The following is a 21,729-nucleotide window of genomic DNA, read 5'->3' on the forward strand; positions in this document are numbered from 1 at the left end:
CGGCGAGGTTCTGCTTTTTAAATGCGCATCTCATTTCTCAATTGGCTGCTCTGGCCACTTTTGTTAAGAGAGGGGACATTTTTTTTCACCCGTGCACATCCCTCTCTTCGTCTAAGATTTAGGCTCTGCTCTAAAAACTGGTGAGCTGACTACATAGAGAGCTTTTTAAAGTGTTTTCAGATTGTGTGTTTTTAGACAAATTAAAATGCAACACCATGTTTATCCTTTACAGAAAAGGAAATCCCACACTGAAAAAAAATTGGTGTAGTATTTACTTTGAAACAATTATAACAGTATTTACTTTGAATCGCTCAGAAATTGCTAGTACATTTTATAAATAACTTACAGCAAGTAACACATTGAATTAAATGTGAAATAAAATGTATATAAAATATCTAAATGTGTATATATACAGTATATATACATTATATCTATATATCCTCCTGAGACCCAGCTATGGAGTTTTTGCCTCTGTAGAGACATTATATTTTAGTGAATTTCTCTGAGACCTCACATGGGACAGTTTTAAGTCTGGATGTCCTGTACAGAGCACATTCAGGGCTTTCCAGAGATATCAAATGATTAGATGTTTCACCATGACCACTCCCTCTCCTTGGTTTTTAAAAATGGCTGACATTAATTTAGTGATAAAATTGTATCACCAGACTGGAAAATAAATTGTTTTGAGTTTTGTCAATATATGTTTTGTCTATATATTTTGAGTGTTTTGAGCTTGGATGCTGCCTTTTGCTGTTTTCGAGAATATATCATTCTTAGATTCCAACTTTGAGTTCACAGTTTAGCACACATTTGGATGCATTGCTTAAAATGCTAAAAAGCATCTACGGTTGCAGATTTGTTGTTGGTGGCAAAGCTACATGAATTCACCCCTATATGCTTTTGCAAAATGTTCTGAACATAGAAAGCTCACAATGAGAATGTGGATATAATAAAACGGTCAAATGTGTAATGTTAGCTACCTTTAACTTTTAGAGCTGCTGCTATTTTGGTTCCTTTACAATGGTCAAGTGAAGGAAATTGTACAGGTTTTTGTTATTGAATGTTTGTTATTAGGCAAAAGCTTGACATGGTGTGAATGCAACACTAAGAAGGCAGCTTGCTAGGTTTTGAAACGGGTGTAATCCTCCTCTAGATCCTGCGTGAGAATTACACTGAGAGGCAGCTCATGGAAAATCAAACGCTTTAAAGCGTTTCCTTTGTTTGGCCCCCTGCGTTCCCTTGACGGATCCCGGATCAAGGATGTAAATAGAGAGTGATGGCGCTCTAATTGCGGGCAGTTGTCATATGGAGATATTTGAATAGAGATTACGGGCGCCACTTCACACAGATCCACTCCCGTTCAGAGCAGTAAAGCGATGAGAGATCAGGAGAAACTGAGGGATTACACAAATGGACTACACTTACCCAATTAACACTCTAACAAGAGACAGAACGCACTGCTTAACATCTCAATAGCGCTGTTTGGGCTGTTCGACCCACCTCGTGCCGCATATCTAATGCCAGATTAGCCATAATAGCAGATATTTGTAATCCATGTGAAGAGGAGAAATCACCCCATGTGACTCTTTCTGGCAGAATTAGTCATGGGGTGTTTAAATTGATTGCTAGGATGCACATTGTTTGCCAACATGTTTGTCACATTTGTTCACTTATATAAATACATTTTGTATATGCTGATTCATTGTTAGCTTTGTTGCTAAAGCTATGTTTGTGGTGATTTCTTCAAACAACATTAAGAAAAATCTTTGTATATTTTCAGATGATTTCAAAATAGTGTCACTATGAAATTAGCGATAGATAGATAGATAGATAGTCATACTTTTTCATTACTTTTAGATTACTTTTGACCTAACTCTTAAAATACAAAGAGAAAAAAATATATTCCATTTGTTTATAACAACAAATTAAACATTACATCAAGGTTTACCAAACTGGGGTTCATGAAGGAACTGTATAGGGGTTCATAAGTTTAAAGAAAAGTTGATAATTAAATCATAAAAATGTAAAATTACAATAAATCATTTTAAAATAACACCAATCAAAATAAAACACTTACTAAAAAAGATTAAATGTAATCATGTAATCAAGAAAATCTAATTACAAGTACTTTATATTTGGAATCGGATTACATAATCCAGATTACTTATAATCCATTTCTACCCAGCACTGATAGATAGATAGATAGATAGATAGATAGATATTGTAACAAAATTCAATCAGAGTAAATATTCATAATAGTTATAATATAATATAAAAATAATATTAAAGTCAAATTTGTGGAGATTTTGAAATACGAGGTGTTTAAAAATAAATGCACTAGCTTGTACTTTACCTTCCTTCTCTCTGTAGCACAGACCTATGGAATCAAAAAAGAGGCCATTTACAATGTGCAAGGGTGGTGTGAAGTGTATATTTAGTTTTTCAGTGCATTGTGTGTGTGTGTGTGTAAATAGCTTCACTAATCATTGCGTTTGAAAAGCGCTGATTTATGGCTGTTGTTGAATGCGGGCCATGATGAGAGGGCCGGTGGTAAGTGCATTTGGATGTCTCTGTGTGATGGTGGCGTAAATAGGTGCTTTATTTATTGCCGTGCTGGGGCCCTCCGTGCGGAAGAGCGCCTCCCCAAATTGAAATATAGCGCGAGTTTACTCTGCTGATTAGGGCTCGAGCGCTGCAGCCGCCCAAGGCTATCATCAAACAGAGAATGGCGCGAGCTGACACCTAATTGTGGCGGGATTAATGTGCGCGGAGTGACAACAAATAACCCCGAGTGTCAGCGCGAGAGACTGGTGCCGCACAATGGATGAGGCGCCGGGCCTTTGGTGTGGGGCCACGTGGGACCCTAATGTGGTGTAATCCGTGATAATCCTATAAAGGTGTTGGTACCCCTTTAGGGATTATAGGTGTCCTACTGAGAGACATTTTGTTTAGGATTCAAAAGATGAATTATTTGGTAACATTCCATTAGGCCTATAATATAATGAGCATTTGAATGTAGGATCTGTCCATAGGACAATACGCCTATTGTAGCGAAAAATTGAGGCGTTTAAATTGATTGCAAGAATGAAAATAGCTAGCCAAAGTGTTTATGCAGCACTTAGGCCTACTTGTTTTGAACATGCTGATTTGTCGGGTACCATTCTTGTTAGATGTAATGGAGAAAACAGTCTCTTCCTGGTAGCCTATAAACCGAATAACATTTGCGTCGTCGTTCATGGCATTACATTTTTTTTTTACAACGCATTATTTTCGCTGCATTGCTGTGGACTGAAATGCAATATTCCACTTAGTGTATGTTAAGGATGCTACCTCAGGAAAATAATTTATTATCTGTAGTGTCATTGTATCTGAATTGAATTCAAAAAGTGGTGTGTGTGTGTGTGTGTGTGTGTGTGTGCGTGTGCATGTGTGCCTGAATAACTTATTTTATAAATAGATATGTAGTAGATCATTTGACAGCATAATCATAGACAGATAGATAGATTAAGGTGTCCTTGTTACACGTTACATGTACATAATTACATGTAACCCTAAACTAAACTCTAATCCTTACCCTAACAATATAGTGTGTTGATTGTAGTTAGTTAATTAATATTACTCAGTATTTAAATGCACTGTAACATTATATAGCTAATTACACTGTGACAAGGACACCTTAAAATAAAGTAACCCATATTTGGAATCTGATAACGTAATCCAAATTACTTGTAATCTGTTACAGCACTGATAGATAGATAGATAGATAGATAGATAGATGTTTTATAAATAGATATGTGAATTAGTAGCTAATGTGGCAGCATAATGAACTTTGTGGGCTGTTATTATCTTTGCTTCATTTGAACACAGTTTGCAAGCAGATGATATTCCCAAACTCCTAATATAACCACACACACACACACACACGCACTCGCACACAGAGAGAACGGCAAGCGTCTCTCTACAGATGCTCATCCATGCGTTACCATATAAACTTCCAATAAAACGGAGCCGCGTGATGACCTTTACCGTACTTCATCACGGAGCGCGCCGGTGACTGAGGGGGGCCCTTCACAGACCGATAATTTGATTACCACAACATCTGTAACATCAGTAATGTCCGATGAGATTGTTTTGCGCAACCAAACATGGCGTGGCCATAAAAGAGAGAGAAGGTGTCATCATCTCTTTGACATTTTACTTGCATTTCCGATTAGGTGAGCGCCAAGATTAGACAATATCCACGTGGCCACGTCAGGACGTTTGACGATGACTGCCATATGTCGTATTGGCCAAGTGTCATCATACTTTGCTAAGTATTGCATATCTCAGTTCTTTAATGTCATGTGTGATTAAATGGAGTTGGTTTGACTGAGGCGAGCTTAAACTGACACTGTCGTGCCCCTGATTACCCTAAATCACTTTTCATGCTCTTGAATTTGTCTCACCTGCTTTATAATGAGTTTAAATCGTAGGTGAGACACGCAGTCCGTCTGCGCGGGTTTAAAACGCGCGGGAAACACTTAGAACCGGATATAAATGTTTTGCCTAACCAGAGGAAGCATTGCGCTCACAATCCAATCGCTTGATCCATTAAGCTCATTTATTAAACGCAATTTGCCTCGTGTCATTGGCTTGAGTAACGCCTCGGAGTTGAGAACGGTAAGACACACACTCGACCACCGGGCGGGACAGCGGTGAAACACGGATCTGACACGCGGAATTAGGAGGCAATTAAGAGAAGGTGGTTTCCGGGTAAGCGGTGGACACCTATGGACAGCGCTGGGCGAGTGTAATGTCAGTTTAATTGCTATAGTCTGATCGCTCTTTAATGGCGCTATCACCTGCTGAAGCCTCGGACGCTGTGCGGAAGCACTTGATGGGTGTTCTGGTCAATGTGGTGACCAGTTAAAAAGTTGAACTAGGCCTATAAGGTTTTGCTTCAAAAGAACAGTCCATGTCGGTATTTCATAATTTTTATGCGTACTATTATCTACGATTTCTTTTTGTAAATAAAAAAAACATATATATTTGTAAAAAAAATTTTTTTTTGAAAAATATATTTTTATAATGATTTAGGCTACCCAGCTAACAAAAATATAAGAACGTTTTGCTTACGTTCCCATTAAGTTATGAAAACTTTATTTCCTTCTGAATGAATTTTTTTGAAAAATATATTTTTATAATGATTTACCCAGCTAACAAAAATATAAGAACGTTTTGCTTACGTTCCCATTAAGTTATGAAAACTTTATTTCCTTCTGAATGTCAATTAAATGTTTTAAAAATGTTTTTACTTTGTTTAATGGTAAGATAAGAAATGATAAAATATTCAATTTTATAATTTTGTAAACATTGCAGGAACATTAGCTACTTTTCAATGTCCTCTAAACATTCTGAAACATTTAGTAACATTTAACACATTTCAGACAAACATCCAACTCAAAACATTTTTTTTTTTTTATTAGCATTCTATGAATGATGTATAAATACTAATCTTTTGTGGTAACGTTTTGAGAACATTATTAAAGACTTTGAACAAAAGTCCTGTTACAGGAAGCGTTACAGGAAGAATGTTTTGTTCATAACTTTTAAGAGGACCTTCAGAGAACGTTTTGAGAATGTTTCAGCTGGGTAGTTAAAAACAGCCACTGTAAAATCACACTATAAAACTTATGTTACTACAAAAACTTTAAATGTTGTCATTTTATGCATTTAATAATTCCAATATATGTTGGGCAAAACACTTATTTCATATTTTTGTTACTCTCTATCTTTGCTGTCTCATTAATCATTTTGAGCTTAAAACTTATTAAAATCCATTTAAAACGAGTTTATTTAAAGACATTGACAACTTATCCATAGTGTGACAACATTAACTGCAAAGTGTTTAATGAACAGTATCTTTTTTTTTTTCCTCCAGAGCAACGATGGTGGAAATGTTTAGTAGACTCTAATGTATGTATCTATACATACATTGACATAAAAAAATAAAACCAGCCTGAGAAATATTCACTGGAGTAAAGGGTGTGACAACTAGCCCCGGTCTCCCCTACTATATGCAGGCTTTTTCTCCTCCAATGTTCTCCACACAGAAATCTAATAAATAGCCAAAATGCATGCAAAGTCATGCATTTGCATGTTTTGCATGCCTATTCCAGCAGGGCTGGAGCAGAAGGTTGGTGGTGTGCGGGGCTTGCGAGGTTTTGCCGGTCTGCATGACGCCGTTCCCATGCGCAGAGATGCATGATTAGCTGTTGTTTGTGTTAACTACGTACACGTTTTTGTGTACCACTTTAAATCATCTTTGTTTGTGTTTTGCAATCCCCCATTTGTTCTAGTTTGTGATGGCTGTTTTCTTGCCCCTGGTTTTCACTAGGCATATTTAAGGCCAGGCGCGCGCAGGCAGCAGAGGCACTATGTTCAAGGTTGAGTTACTTTTGGGGCTTTTTTGTGTGAGCTATTTGTCTCAGCAGTCAGTACTGTTAATGTTACATTAGGTGTTTGATGTTTCATCATTTCAACCAATATTGCGTGAGATAACGAATGTAAAATGAAACCGCTAGGAACACGTTTGAATTCCCTCAGAAGGTGCGGGGGAAAATTCCACGCGCCATGCCTATTAGCCTGGGTAATTTATTTTGTGTATGTTTGCTCTTCTATTGCTCTCCTAAACGTTGTCTCTCTCTCTCTCTCTATCTCTCTTATACACACGCACCATGCAATGTTTTCATTGTTATAATATCCTTGTTTCAATCCATTTCACTTTTTAAATTGTCACAGTAATTTCTCTCATTTCGACCTGATTATATGAGGTTTTCAGAATATCAACTTGATTTTCATCATCACAATTATATTCAAAGCGGTCAAAAAGTGTAATTAACTCATCACTGCAGGTTGTAACTTTTATCTTACCAATTTAAGGCAGCAATTTTAAGGTAGGCAAATGAACTGCTTTTTTTGCTGCACACAACTGTGCATAGAGATGATAGGTCATTCAGTGAAAATGATATGTTTACATATATAAATATATTGTCAGGTTTTGTACAGTAGGCTATTTGTGGAAAGTTATAAACGGTCTTTCTAATAAACACTTATTAGTGCCACCTTTATGTATCTACTGAAAAAAAATGGTGTAGACATTTTCAATTAGCCTATTGACAAAGAAACGGCAAGTAAACATTGTAAAGTAGAAAGACTGAAATAGTATTTGAAATAGTAGCCTAGGCTTTTTTTAAACATTTGGCTAAATTAACTCTATTTGTATACAATTCTATTTACAATTATCTATTTTCACATATAAATACATATAGCCTACATTTCAACTGCGTTTTCGATCATTTCAGTAACCGGAAGTCGCATTCACCTGAGAAAGTAACCAACAGAACGCCGCTTGAGCGCTTTTCGTTAGGATGCGTATATCGTACGTAAGGCCTACATCAATAAAACATGAATAACGTCGTTGTTTAACACAATATTACTTTTATATCACAGGTTTATAAAACGATTTATATCACAATTATTTTAGTTGATTGGCGCCAAATAGCCTACAGGTTGGTTGCGCGAGAATCTCGACAGAAAATACTGACAGGAATTTCTTTTTAAAAAGTGGTTCTTCTGAGAGGTATTAAGTTTTAACTTATCAAATGAATATACCGCAAAAGATTAAACACTTTAAAGATCGATTAACAACTCAAATTAATCATTAGGTGACTGTTGCCTTGTGTGACGAGCGCAATCGAGAAAACGTACATGCACTCGCGCTTTTAGGATTAGCTGTATGATTTTTGGAAGGCGTGTGTGTGTGTGTGTTTGAGTAGGTGGGGAGGAGGACACGTTAGTTGCTTTCGGCTGTGATTTATCGCAGTCCCGGGGAACGCGGCTCCCGTTCCTGTCCTAACGCATTTCAGCGCGCGCATCAGCCGTGATTAAACACCTGCTATGGCGCGCGAACAAAGCGCGCTAATCCAATATGTATCTCTGACATCTTAAATATCGTCCAATCCCCCGGCATCAGGCGCAGCTTTTCCGCAAGATGGAATTCTAAAACATATTTTTCTAATTTATGGACGGACGATAAATCAAAATTAAGCCGTGGACAATGAAATATACATCAGCGTGCTGAGAACAGGCTTGAAATGCAGCTACAGGCTCTAGCGTGTGCATAGGTGTGTGGGGTTTGTAGTGGGGATTGTGGTCTTGCTTTATGAAACATCAGACATGCAGAAGCCAAATTCTGTCCCTATATAAAATCTACCATGCCGAAATACCACACTGCTATGCAGCGGTTAAGCACTTGCATTTTATCCATTGCTTTTATAGCGCTAGGCTATAGGCCTAATAAGAATTATGAATAACCTTTGATGTAAAACACATTTTAGAACAACAGTATTCCTCCAAATGCTGTCCCAACTAAAAGAGATATATGCACAAATCATTTCATAATGCTCGATATTTCTGTTTTGTTCAAGGTTTGTGAGTTCCCAGAATGCATTGCAGCATGAAGTATAATGTTACAGTGTTATTGTTTTACTTTATTTATGAAGTGTAGCCCTAGTTGTTTTTGCCATTACTATTAGTTATTGTGTGGTGATGCAAAAAGCGCATTTTTATGAATGATAGATTATCCTAATTGAAGATTGTGTGTTAAAAGATCAAAGATCTGGGTCTGTATGAATCTGTTGCACTTATTATCTTTGCTTAGATGCTTATGCTTTCTTGCAAAGATTGCACTGAAGAGTTTTTTAACACGTTGAGAGTCATATAAACCTAAATCAGGAATGATCTAATGACAACTTAATTCATAATGCTCTAAACAGTACATCTGAATCTTGATTGAAGTAATTTCAATTTATTGCTTTAATAAGACATAGGCCTATAAGACAAAATGCAAATTGCCTAAACAAAGTGTTTCACTGATGAGAATTAAAACAAAACGGGAAACTTTTAAAAGATATTATTTTTTGGTTTAACAGTATTTACAATAACAGTAACTGGAAGTTTGGCAAGTTGAGTTACTTTTTCTTTTCACTCAAGATAATTTTGCTCAAATCTTTTTACACACTATATACAGACCTATAATTGTTTGGTGTCTTTTATCCTAGATCTTAAAATCTGCGTTTGCGTCACTAAACCTACATTCTTCTGCAAGGCATCTGACCTTTGTAAGGTATGAGGTGAGTTTATGCATTTTATATAAATCCTAATTTAATTTGCATGCTCTTTTGTCATTTAGATCATAGCCAGTGAGTCCTATATGGTGCTGTTGTTTTCTTTGGTGCTAGATTGCTTGCTCTCAGACAGACATAAAGGAAAGCCATTCTCTCCGGTCACTGTCCCGGTGACGCTTATTATTTGTGACTCTTCAATTCCACAGTTTCCCTGAATTCTCAGCACATTCTGCCCAGTGTATTACGCGCCGTGAACTACTCGGACATCAGACGCATGTCTGTGGCCCTATAGCCACATAATGGATTCAGCACCCTGTTCTCATGTTTGGAAACAACCCAACATCAGTGGCCCTATGACCGCTGAAACAAAGAAAATATCTGACCATCGTTTTGTCTGCCCTTATAGGCTTTTATTCCGGATTTCCACGCTGAACAAAGGCCAGGAGAAATGGCTCGGTGCAGAAATAATACTTCATCAGACTGACCTAGTTTGCAGGACCGCGGGTGCTTGCAAAGGATAATTGTTTGTAATCATCTTAATTAATATAATAATCATCTAATTTTATACCTCCTAATGAAAATTAAGTGCATTTTGATGCATAAGTTGTAATCAGCAGGCCAAGTAATTCATCTAATGATTTGTAACGGTGTTTATTCAAATAAGCAAACAATTTAATGCATTAATTTATACAGATTAAAACTTTGCAGGCTCAAACAGGGCGGTGGAGGTAGACCTGCAAGGCTCTTTTACATTTCAACACCTTCAAACAGTCTTTAAACCTGTATAGAAAACAGAAGGTTGTAAATATTACAGTAAATATGATGGGTCAATGACAAACAAAGATGCCTGATATAATAAAAAATGAGCAGTCTAGTTTAAAATGCATCTCTGTTCCAAAGTAAAAATGGTTAAACTGGTGAAAATTTGTTCACTAAGAGCATCATTTGTCTAACTTTAATTTAATGACCAGTGACAATCTCAGTAACTCACAATATTGACCTGCATATCATGTGGCATAATGTAGGCCACAGAGTGTAGATGAAAATAAGTCCAGAATTAATCAAATATAAATAGGTTATGAAGACTTAGTTATGATTTCATGCCTGTGCAACTAAAATGCGGAAGACTGATACAGGCTTTTTTATGAATTAATATTATTTTTATAGTGGGCTCATTGGAATAATGCTGTCATATGTATGTTTTGTAACCACGGCATTTTTTTTGTGATATTCAGAAAGAAAATTAATAAAGAGCTGTTTCTTGTATTCCTGCAGACATGTTTAATTTTAGGATGTTTAATGTCACATTTCTATTGTCTTTTGCTTTCAGATCTTCTGTGAATCGTTTCCATCAATGCATCAGTCAATCAATCTTCACCAACACCACACGCCATCAGCAACTCCATTTTGTTGTTTCTTCTAATGGAAGCGGCTCTCCATGAGAGTTCTGATGGGTTCGAGTGATGAACGAGGACACAGTTTGGTGAGAGTAAGTGAAAATCACACTCTCTTCCTCCACTCAGCGACTTTTATGTAAAACAGTGCAATTAAACAATGTCCTGAAAATGAATGTATGCTGGAAACATGAGGCTCATTTGGCTGATGAATGGCCGCACTTTGGATCAAACGCGATTTTAGTTGAGTGTGCGTTTAATACTGCTCTCATTGAAGTATTTCAAACTGAATTTCATGTATTTATTTATTTTTAACTTTATTTATTTTTAGATTTTTTAATATTTTATTAGCTTTGTTGTTGTTTTTATGTGTCATTAAAACTTGCCTTTTTTCCTCCCAAAAAATGGTTTAGCAGTTTTCACTGCTTACGCTGGTCTGTTTTGATGGTTTAAGAGGGGGGTTGAGCAATTCTCAGCTGGTCAGGCAGGAACACCATCTGTTAGAGCTGTTTGACCAGGCTGAAAGACCAGCTAAACCACTTTAGACAGGTTTAAGCTGTTCTTGTTTTTTTTGTTTTCCTGAAGGGTTTATTATTATTGTCATTAACTTTAGTAGTAGTAGTAGGCCTACTGTTGTTGTTCCTGATGTACTTTATTGCAGAAGTGTTTACAGCAGTCGAGTTGTTCTATATCATGGCCGTTTTAGTTGCTTTTTCCGTGAGTGAGAGCGGGCGAGGGAATTTTCATTCCAGCTTTTGCCTCTGTTCGGCCCCTGAAACCGGGGGATGTGATCAATCTGCAGCCTATTAAGGCCGTTAATTGATAATGCATACTAATTAGGCAGAGCTTTGGTACTTTAGAGACTTTGAGGAGGTAATTGTCGGCACGAGTCCAAATGTAGTTTAAAAAGCAGTCTGCACGAGGTGAAAAATTTCACTCTGCTGGCGGCGTGAGGGGCCTGTAATGAACTGCATTCATAAACATGTTCCAGTGCACACATACCAGTAAAAGGTTTGGGGTCAGTAAGATTGTTTTTGGAAAGAAATTAATACTTTTATTCAGTAAGGACGCATGAATTTGATGCAAAATGACAGGAAAGACATTTATAATGTTACAAAAGATTTCTATTTAATTAAATGATGTCCTTTTGGATTTTCTATTCATCAAAGAATCTTGAAAAAATGAAGAAAAAAAAACTTCTTTTCCCACAAAAATATAAAGCAGCACAACTGTTTTCAACAGTTTGAGCAACAAATCAGGATATTAGAATGATTTCTGAAGAATCATGTAACACTGAAGACTGGCGTAATGATGCTGGAAATTCAGCTTTGCATCACAGAAATAAATGACATCTTAAAACATATTGAAATAGAAAACAGTTATTTTAAATTGTAATATTATTTTTAATATTAATAATAACACAGTACTACTCTTTTTACTGTATTTTTTGATCAAATAAATACAGCCTTGGTGAGCATATTCTTTCAAAATCATTTAAAAAGTCTTACAACTCCAAACTTTTGAATGGTTAGCAGAAAATCATTTTGTAACTTTATACAACATATGATAACTATTTAGCAATTTTAATCAACAATGGCTAAAGCTAAAACCATTGAAGTACCTTTATTTTGAAGAGTGATGATAGGACATTACAATTTTGTTCCAAATTCAAAGCAAATAATGTTTGGAGCAGGTTAGCTATGTCAAACGCAGATGAAGCGTCCTTGCATGAAGGTTGTTTGCATGTTGCATTCCAAAGGCAGGCCCACACAAACTTCTCTTCTGTCAATGCGTGCATGGCCATCTTGAGTGAGACGCATTTAACTTCACTTGATGCAACATCAAGCAGCCCTTGACAAGCATGCATCAAAGCACGCAGCTCTAATTAAACTAGATCAACATGTGAGAATATTTGTTCCTTTTCAGTGTCAAAACCAAGACCCTTTGAACCATCAATCTCCCGCGCAAATGAGCGTGTCCGTCTGCCGTGTATAGAGGCTGGGTGTGATGTTGTCAAAAGCCGTTGCCATGGCGGTTTGTTGTGGTGCTCGACCCAAATTTGTTCCCCTTTGCTCCGCGCGTCCCTCACAAGTGAAGCCTGTGGCGCGTGTCTGAAGGTTGTCACATGCTGTTTTCTGTCCGAACGGTTCATGGACATCGCCTGTAATGAACTGCATTCATAAACATGTTCCAGTGCACACATACCAGTAAAAGGTTTGGGGTCAGTAAGATTGTTTTTGGAAAGAAATTAATACTTTTATTCAGTAAGGACGCATGAATTTGATGCAAAATGACAGGAAAGACATTTATAATGTTACAAAAGATTTCTATTTAATTAAATGATGTCCTTTTGGATTTTCTATTCATCAAAGAATCTTGAAAAAATGAAGAAAAAAAAACTTCTTTTCCCACAAAAATATAAAGCAGCACAACTGTTTTCAACAGTTTGAGCAACAAATCAGGATATTAGAATGATTTCTGAAGAATCATGTAACACTGAAGACTGGCGTAATGATGCTGGAAATTCAGCTTTGCATCACAGAAATAAATGACATCTTAAAACATATTGAAATAGAAAACAGTTATTTTAAATTGTAATATTATTTTTAATATTAATAATAACACAGTACTACTCTTTTTACTGTATTTTTTGATCAAATAAATACAGCCTTGGTGAGCATATTCTTTCAAAATCATTTAAAAAGTCTTACAACTCCAAACTTTTGAATGGTTAGCAGAAAATCATTTTGTAACTTTATACAACATATGATAACTATTTAGCAATTTTAATCAACAATGGCTAAAGCTAAAACCATTGAAGTACCTTTATTTTGAAGAGTGATGATAGGACATTACAATTTTGTTCCAAATTCAAAGCAAATAATGTTTGGAGCAGGTTAGCTATGTCAAACGCAGATGAAGCGTCCTTGCATGAAGGTTGTTTGCATGTTGCATTCCAAAGGCAGGCCCACACAAACTTCTCTTCTGTCAATGCGTGCATGGCCATCTTGAGTGAGACGCATTTAACTTCACTTGATGCAACATCAAGCAGCCCTTGACAAGCATGCATCAAAGCACGCAGCTCTAATTAAACTAGATCAACATGTGAGAATATTTGTTCCTTTTCAGTTTCAAAACCAAGACCCTTTGAACCATCAATCTCCCGCGCAAATGAGCGTGTCCGTCTGCCGTGTATAGAGGCTGGGTGTGATGTTGTCAAAAGCCGTTGCCATGGCGGTTTGTTGTGGTGCTCGACCCAAATTTGTTCCCCTTTGCTCCGCGCGTCCCTCACAAGTGAAGCCTGTGGCGCGTGTCTGAAGGTTGTCACATGCTGTTTTCTGTCCGAACGGTTCATGGACATCCTTTAAAACGAGTGGCAGTATTAATATTTATTCAAAACTTCAAAACTAATTCTTTGTATTGAGAGATTTGCAATCAAAAAAAGCTTGCATACACTGCAAATAATTACTTTTTGAAGATTACTGGAGGACGTTTTACAAGAAAATACAATTTCAGTCTTTCTATTTCAAAATTTCACAGTTCTTTCAGTGTTACTTGCTGTTTCTTTGTACCAAATTGTAAAATTTACTAGCAGTTTCTGAGTACAAATGCAGGTCTTAAAAAGTCTTAATTTACTCATCCCCAAATTAAAGACTTAAAAGGTCTTAAATCAGAACAGAAAGTCTTAAATTCATAAAGAAATGGTATTAAATGTTTTCCTCAGTATTTTTGTCTTGTCTTCCAATGCAAAGACTTGTTTTCTGAGAAACTGAACAAAATAGACATTTGCACTGCAAAAACAAATATACTAAAGAAGAACATCACTTTCTTGCAGTATGACCAGAAGGTACAGTATGCACGCCTTAAGCCATTTTTTGTAAAATTAATTAAAAAGTAGTGGTGATTTTACACTTATACACTGAAAAAAATAACTATTAAGATTTACTTAAAAAAAATTTGGTAACAAATTGCACGAACACCAGTTGAATACCATCATGAAGCGTCAAAACACTTTTACTAACACTTTCTATTCACACTTTTCAAAATTAGTCCTATAAAACACAATCGCTGGTGGCAACAGGTGCTTTAGGGTTAGGTAGTATGTTAGCTTAGCATAGCGACAAAACACGACAATTAATGAGATAAACTTACTACAAAGTTATTGCTCTAAACTCTCTCTATTACGTCAGTCGAGTGTTTGAAAGAGCAGAAACTAGCATTATGCTAAACTATGCGATTGTTTTATTTAGTAACGATGTTAGCTAGCTAGCAGTTACAGTAATTTCCAATTGTGCTCAAGTTTTTACGCGAAAAACAGCTTTGTGAATCTCTGAACTATTGAAAACATTTTCGCTGAAATATCAGTCACTGTGAACGCACGCAAGTTAACTTGAGGTTGTGTGATTAATATGAACGTCAGTGTACAGTATAATGAGTCAAGCAAACAAGAATCAAACTATCGAAATGCACACGGACCAAAGTATTACAAATCAGAAATCAAAAACAGAAAGGCAAACTTACCCTAAACACGAGAAAATCCAGCCATGCATCTCCTCCGTGACAAGCCCAACCGTCCCTCTGATTCAAAGCGTGGGTCCAAACACGCATGCGCGGATTCAAGCGCGATGAACTTTTAGATTAAAATTTACTTAATATTTCTAGATTTATGTGCAATGACTATAAAACAGATAAATATTACAAGTAAATATTAATAAGAGTTACTCTTCTCACGCAGTTCATTAATTACATGAATTAAATGTGTACATTTTACTTAGAAAATTGTTGTTCTTCTTGATTTTTAATATTACAAATAGAATTTATGATGATTAATTTAATATATTTTACAACACCACAAAATCTTTTTTTTCAGTGTATAACATGCTGAGTCTTGACATATGATGAGATTTATGAGAGATTGAGCAAATCAAATTAAATGAGAGGTTGAAATAAATATAGACGGGTCACGGCACCACCAAGGCCTGGTGTAATATTCCTTGTGGTCATAAAATGCATTTAACTCATTGTTTATCCTCACATACAGTTTTTTTCCCTTGAAAATGTGTGAATCTGTTTATATAGCCTAGCCTCTCTCTGTCCCTCTCCTTCCCTGTCTACCTTGGTTTTGTTTTTTTTTGGATTTGTTTGTTTCCCGCTTTTCTCGAGGGGTGCGTGAAGACAGACAAGCTTGCCAGATTCATTTTCTGATCAAAGCTGTTTGATTTGGTCAATTTTGCCACATTGGAGACGTTCTCTATTACTGAGATAAATAGCCCCGGGCTAACTGTCAACCAAAACTTGTAAGCTAATAAATTATTCCAATTTCTCCCTGCCGGATTTCTCCTGGGAGACAGCCTCTAGGAAATACACTTTTTGATTAGTAAATTTCTGTGTGTGTGTGTCTGGACATTTGGATGTGTCGTCTTTGATTAGCGGCGGCCCTGTTAGAGCCGAGGGCGGCAGAGGGGCTGTCAGTCGAGCACAGACTCTAATGCATAATGCATTGACACAACCGGCTTTCTGCCACCTCCCTCTCCCAGAGCGAACGCCGGCGGACCTGGTTCCCCTCACCTGAGAGCTCCCTCTCTCTATCTTTCTCTCTCGCTGTCCCTTTCTTGGCTAACCGGCTCAGGAAATAAAGCATCGTGACAGATCCTCACTCGCTGCAGACCTGTAGTTATGAGTGCCCGGCACACACATACACACACACTTGGAAGTTGGAAATGGGTTGACTTGAGCTGAAAGTGTGCAATCAGCAGAATAGGGTAGAGCTGTTTGACTGATAGGCTGTTGGGAAATTGATCTCCACCCACTGGCCCGATAAACCCCCGCCTGCCCTCTCTCTTTTTTTCTACACTTCTCTTTTATCTGTCTTCTTTTCTCTTTTACCTCTTTTTGCAGGCGCCAGCACACAATCTGAAGCCATTCTGTGTATCCCTGCCACAAAAATGCTGGTGCTGGTTCTGGTTCTGCACCTGACACTTAAACGTTGTGGTCTTCAACCCGATGTACTCTAGGCTGTTGGGAAATTGATCTCCACCCACTGGCCCAATAACCCCCCACCTGCCCTCTCTCTCTTTTTTCTACACTTCTCTTTTATCGGTCTTCTTTTCTCTTTTACCTCTTTTTGCAGGCGCCAGCACTCAATCTGAAGTCATTCTGTGCATTGCTGACAGAAAAATGCTGGTTCTGGCTCTGCATTGAACCCGTTAACTTGTTTTTTTTAACCCAGTGTCCTCACCAAATACAGTTTTCAAAACTAAATGCAAATGAAAATAGATGATACAAAACACATTTTTTTGACTGTCAACACATCAAGTGTCCAATGCAGCATGCCTTTAGTTGCCATCCAGCCTGTTTCTTTAATTTAGCTTTGAATTTATTTACAAATAGCACACGTATTATATGACTTTTAAATGTTAAATTTTTTTGTAAATTATTTAAAAATACAGCATGTACATATAAATATGCATTTATTACTAAGGTAGAAAAGGTACAAAGCGATAAGCAAAAGATACAATTATTTTTACATGTATTAATTGTATGAATTTTAAGTAAAATATTTTAAATATATTTTTAAATGATATGTGTATGTGCATTTTTTTATATTTATATTTCTTAATATATTTTTACAATTTAAACTACGACTATAACTTTTAAATTTTATTTAAAAACACACACACATATATATATATATATATATATAATATTTATAACATACTTTGTACAGATGCCTAAAGCTACAGGTTTTCAATTTAGTTTCTATTTATAATATATCATGCAGTATATTATAAAATAAATGATTTGTTATATGATAAATGATGTGCTATGTTTGTTTTTGGTCAGGTCATGGAGTACAGTAGTCAGTTCCTTCATCACTTGGATCTCAAGTCAAAGGAAAGTGGGCCAGTTTTGAGAGAGGTTTGCGGTCACTCGCACCATTTTTTTAGTGGAAAACTGGTAAATCTCACTTTTTTTATTTCCCTTCCCATATCCTCTATTTCACTTGTTCTTTTCTAATATTTGCTCTTTGTTGACCCCTGTTCCCTTTTTCCACCCCTCTATATCCCCCCTCCACCTCCTTTTTGTCTTTCCATGTGCTGTGACTCAGTAACTCCCAGCATGCAGTTTGAGCGCGCACACACACATGAACGGAGGAGTACAGAACAAACACATCTCCTGGATCCTGAGCACCAAAAACTACACTCATCATTTATCAGCTAGCTAAATGCCTGCCCAAACCATTACCCTCCCCAAAGCAGCCAGCAGGATGGGAGGGGAGGAGAGGAGTGAGGCGAGGTGCTGCGCTGGGTGAATTAAACTTTTGAGGGTTCAGCGCTTTCCCACTTTGGCGATTCATCTTTCCTCTCACCCAGGAAGTGCACACCCAGCAGGAGAGGATCAGTGTTGAAAACAGTTTTATTGTTTCCGTTTAAACTGATAGTTTTCTTTTTTGGGGGATTCTCTGATGACTATAAAGTTGAACACCATTTATTTGAAATATTTATTATTATTATTATTATTATTTGAAATCTTTTGTAACTATTATACTTTAATAATATACTATTATATATAATATATTATTTATATTATTTATATATTTTTAAATGTATTTACAGTAAAAGAAAATTCTAAACATTTTTTATTAATTAATGAAAATGCATCCTTGCTGAATAAGTATTATTTATAAAAACCTTTTGAACAGAAGTGTATAGATGTGAATCTATGGAATATTGTATGTGTATATAAATATACTCTCTCTCTGTGTGTACACACACATATACTGTATGTGTGTGTGTGTGTGTGTGTGTATATATATATATATATATAGTTGAATATATTTATGCATACAGTATTCTCTACATTAGTGATGATATTGATGAAATATGGTATAATATGCAAAATATCAGCTACACTCTTAAAAATAAAGGTGCTTCAAAAGGTTCTTCAAGCGATGCCATAAAAGGTTCTTCAGATGTTAAAGGTTCTTTATGGAACCATTTAGACAAAAAGGTTCTTCTATGGCATCGTGAAGCACCTTTATTTTTAAGAGTGTATATACAGTAGTGTGTGTATATAAAATAAATAGTACGTATTTGCTATAGGGCAGTGATTCTCATCTGGTGTGTCTTGACCCAAAAAACAAAAATGGCACTTTATTTACTAGGATATACTAAGTAACTACAGAACATATGAAGTACATTAAACCATGAGTAGAGAGTAGCTGTGAAGAGTAGATTAGCTTGATGAATTCATCAGAATTCCAGCACGACTCATTAGACGTCCCGAGACCAACAACAGGTCTTAAATTTATAACTCAGTTCTCTGACTCCCTCTGTAGAAATCAAATCAAACTAGAAAACTAGCAACTGACCGATTACATCTGACAGCCTGTCTCTAGGTGTGAGGTGTTTTAAAGACTCATGCTCTTTCTGTGGTCAGACAGATGCGCACTCGTTCAATAGTCATTTTGATTCCAGTGATTTAGCTAATTACTCTGTATCAGCTCAAGTCATCGATCCCACCCCTCTCCCGCTGTCAGCCACTCCTGGGGGTCAGAGAGTGATTGACAACCATGTGAACCAGCAGGTGTCTGCAAAATGGTAATTTGTTTGTGCCAGTTTATGGCCACTTGTTTTGCAACTTTTTTAAAGCAAATATATGCTTACGTGTAAGTGTTATTGTCACAATAACATTTTCTTAGTTACTAAGATTATCAGTCACATCCATGCTCCTATTTGCATAAAATATAGTGAGTAGTACTCACTCTCAGGCCATATAAGATGTAGATAAGTTTGTTTGTTCATTGGAAAAGATTTGGAGAAATGTAGCATCACATCACTTGCTCACCAGTGGATCCTCTGCAGTAAATGGGTGCCGTCAGAATGAGAGTCCAAACAGCTGATAAAAACATCACAATAGTCCACAAGTCATTCCAGCAGTGTGAGTCTGAGATTCTTGGGGGTGTTTTGCTGTCCATTAGATGTACGTTTTAAGTTTGATTGCATTAAGTAACAGCACACTTTTACAGTATTGAAGCCTTTTCCACGTCAGAGTTTAAAAATAAATCATAATTGTGAGATTAAAGAATTTTAATAAGAATTAAAGCTGTAGTTGTGAGATATAGACATACTCTGAGAGATGTAATGTCACAATTCTGAGAATTAAAATTGCACTTATAATTTCAATAAAGTTGAAATTATTAGAAATTACATTGTTGTATTTCTTATAAAACAGTCCGCTAAATTAATAAATGTTAACATTCATAAAAACACAATTACCTTTTTTATTTTTGTACTCTGAAGATGAAACATGCTTTCATGAAAATCTGATGATTGTGAGTGGAAAAAAATCTTTATTGAAAGAATGGCAACATAATGTACAGAAATATACTGCCTGAGTTCCATTTTTACTGTGTGGTTTGTTACAATGTTGGATGTATAATTAGATTATACGACACATAGATACACTGGATTGTGTAGAGAAGCTAGCTGTGTGTGTGTGTGTGTGTGTGTGTGCGTGTGTGTTGGAGCACTGAGCTGTGGAATAGGCCTGTTAGTCAGTCCACCTCTCAGCTTTCAGATGTCTATTTGACAGTGCGGGGTGCGTTTTTGCTGCCTGTCGTTGCTGTGGACAACAGCAGTGACCCGAGCAGAGTGTGTGACGAAGCATTTCTGAGTTTGTGTTGAGTCTTGTCAGACTTGGACCGCCTGGACTACAGACACACTCACACACATACAAGATGTATTCAACTAACTGCTAGAATCTGACCACATTTACACTCGATGGAGTCATGCTTCAGGAGTGGTTACCAGTGTGTTGTGGTATCTATCTATCTATCTATCTATCTATCTATCTGTCTATCTGTCTGTCTGTCTGTCTGTCTGTCTGTCATTTGGTTGATCTATCTGTCTATCTGTCTGCCTGTCTCTGTCTGTCTGTCATTTGGTTTATCTATCTATCTGTCTGTCGTTCATTCTGAAATTGTACTGTTGTTCTATCATTGAGTAATTTTATTTAAATGTTCATTCTAAAATTATATGAATTATATAAGTTTTTATTCAATTTCCTCAAATCCAGATTTTATAATTCCGCATTATGCTTGATGCTTCAATTTGAAAAGGCATTGGAAATTCATTTCTGAATAGGTATAACCCTGGTTGCTAGGGTGTTCTGGGTCATTGCTAGGTGGTTTCTTAAGTCAAAGGAGCCCACCCTCAGCAGGGCTCTGAACCGGTTCAAGGAACGAAAGTGAAAACCGGAAACGAACGAAATTATGACGAACAGAAACTAAATCAAATTTTATAGTTTCGAACAGAAGCGAAAATTTGAAATGGCCATTAGCCGGTTAATAACGTTATTTTATCATTCCATTTAATATTTCAAATTTGCTGTCAACCAGTCAGGAATTCCAGTAGTATGTCTATGCAAAATTGCAAATGTGAGGCTGACGCATCCAACGAGTGAAATGAACGCACTCAGCTGTGAACTCATCATAGGTAGGCTAAGTCACTATAATGGCAATTCACCGGCATTAGAGTTTATCCGAGGATAGTGTAAAATAGATTCAACAGATCACACGCACCGGCAGCGCTTCTGTGAAAACAGAATAAAACTATAGGCTTACATAAAAAGGAATATATAGGCCTATACACAAAATATATTTCACTTAAATCATTGGCAGATTAACAAAATGAAAGAAAAAAAATGTGCTGAGTTACGTTTCATTGTGACGCGTTCCAAAGTTCTCGGAAAGGAAAACTAGACAGCAGAAAGTAGTTTTCTTTATTTTGCAAAAGCTTGACAGTTTTGTATGATGTCTTGCTTCTATAACCAACCATATTGTGCCGGCGCCTCACGCACACACAGACACAACATATATTTTTGCGACATTGCATTTTTTCCCTCTCGAACTGGTTTCAGAACGGTAATAATACAGAGGAACGCAGGAACAGTAACGTTAAAATATCGATTCTGCTCGGAGTGAACCGATTGAATTTTTTTTTCATTTTCAAGCCCTTCCCTGAAGTCTCTCTGATATTCTGGTCTCTATGGCATTAGTCCTTCCTTCAGTCCTTCATTTTTTAGCCAGATTCATTAGCCATAATTAGCCAGATCTTCCACAAGTATCTGTGTGCTGTTATATCAGGTTGATATCACATGCCTGGCCT

The 21,729-nt window shown here is 36.6% G+C and overlaps 1 long non-coding RNA gene across 2 annotated transcripts; it reads left to right on the forward strand.

Moving 5' to 3' along the window:
• The first annotated feature begins 7,346 nt into the window (after positions 1 to 7,346).
• Positions 7,347 to 17,951, forward strand: LOC107720897 (uncharacterized). Of its 2 annotated transcripts, XR_001637657.1 has the most exons (6): positions 7,347 to 7,371; positions 9,102 to 9,173; positions 9,574 to 9,690; positions 10,498 to 10,656; positions 17,405 to 17,518; positions 17,680 to 17,951. It is a non-coding gene; the product is annotated as an uncharacterized LOC107720897 (long non-coding RNA). The 2 variants fall into 2 exon arrangements; XR_001637658.1 differs by lacking the exon at positions 9,574 to 9,690.
• Positions 17,952 to 21,729: the final 3,778 nt, after the last annotated feature.

Source organism: Sinocyclocheilus rhinocerous, unplaced genomic scaffold (genome assembly GCF_001515625.1).
Source record: "Sinocyclocheilus rhinocerous isolate Xijiao unplaced genomic scaffold, SAMN03320098_v1.1 scaffold751, whole genome shotgun sequence".
In the NCBI taxonomy this organism is placed as follows: domain Eukaryota; kingdom Metazoa; phylum Chordata; class Actinopteri; order Cypriniformes; family Cyprinidae; genus Sinocyclocheilus; species Sinocyclocheilus rhinocerous.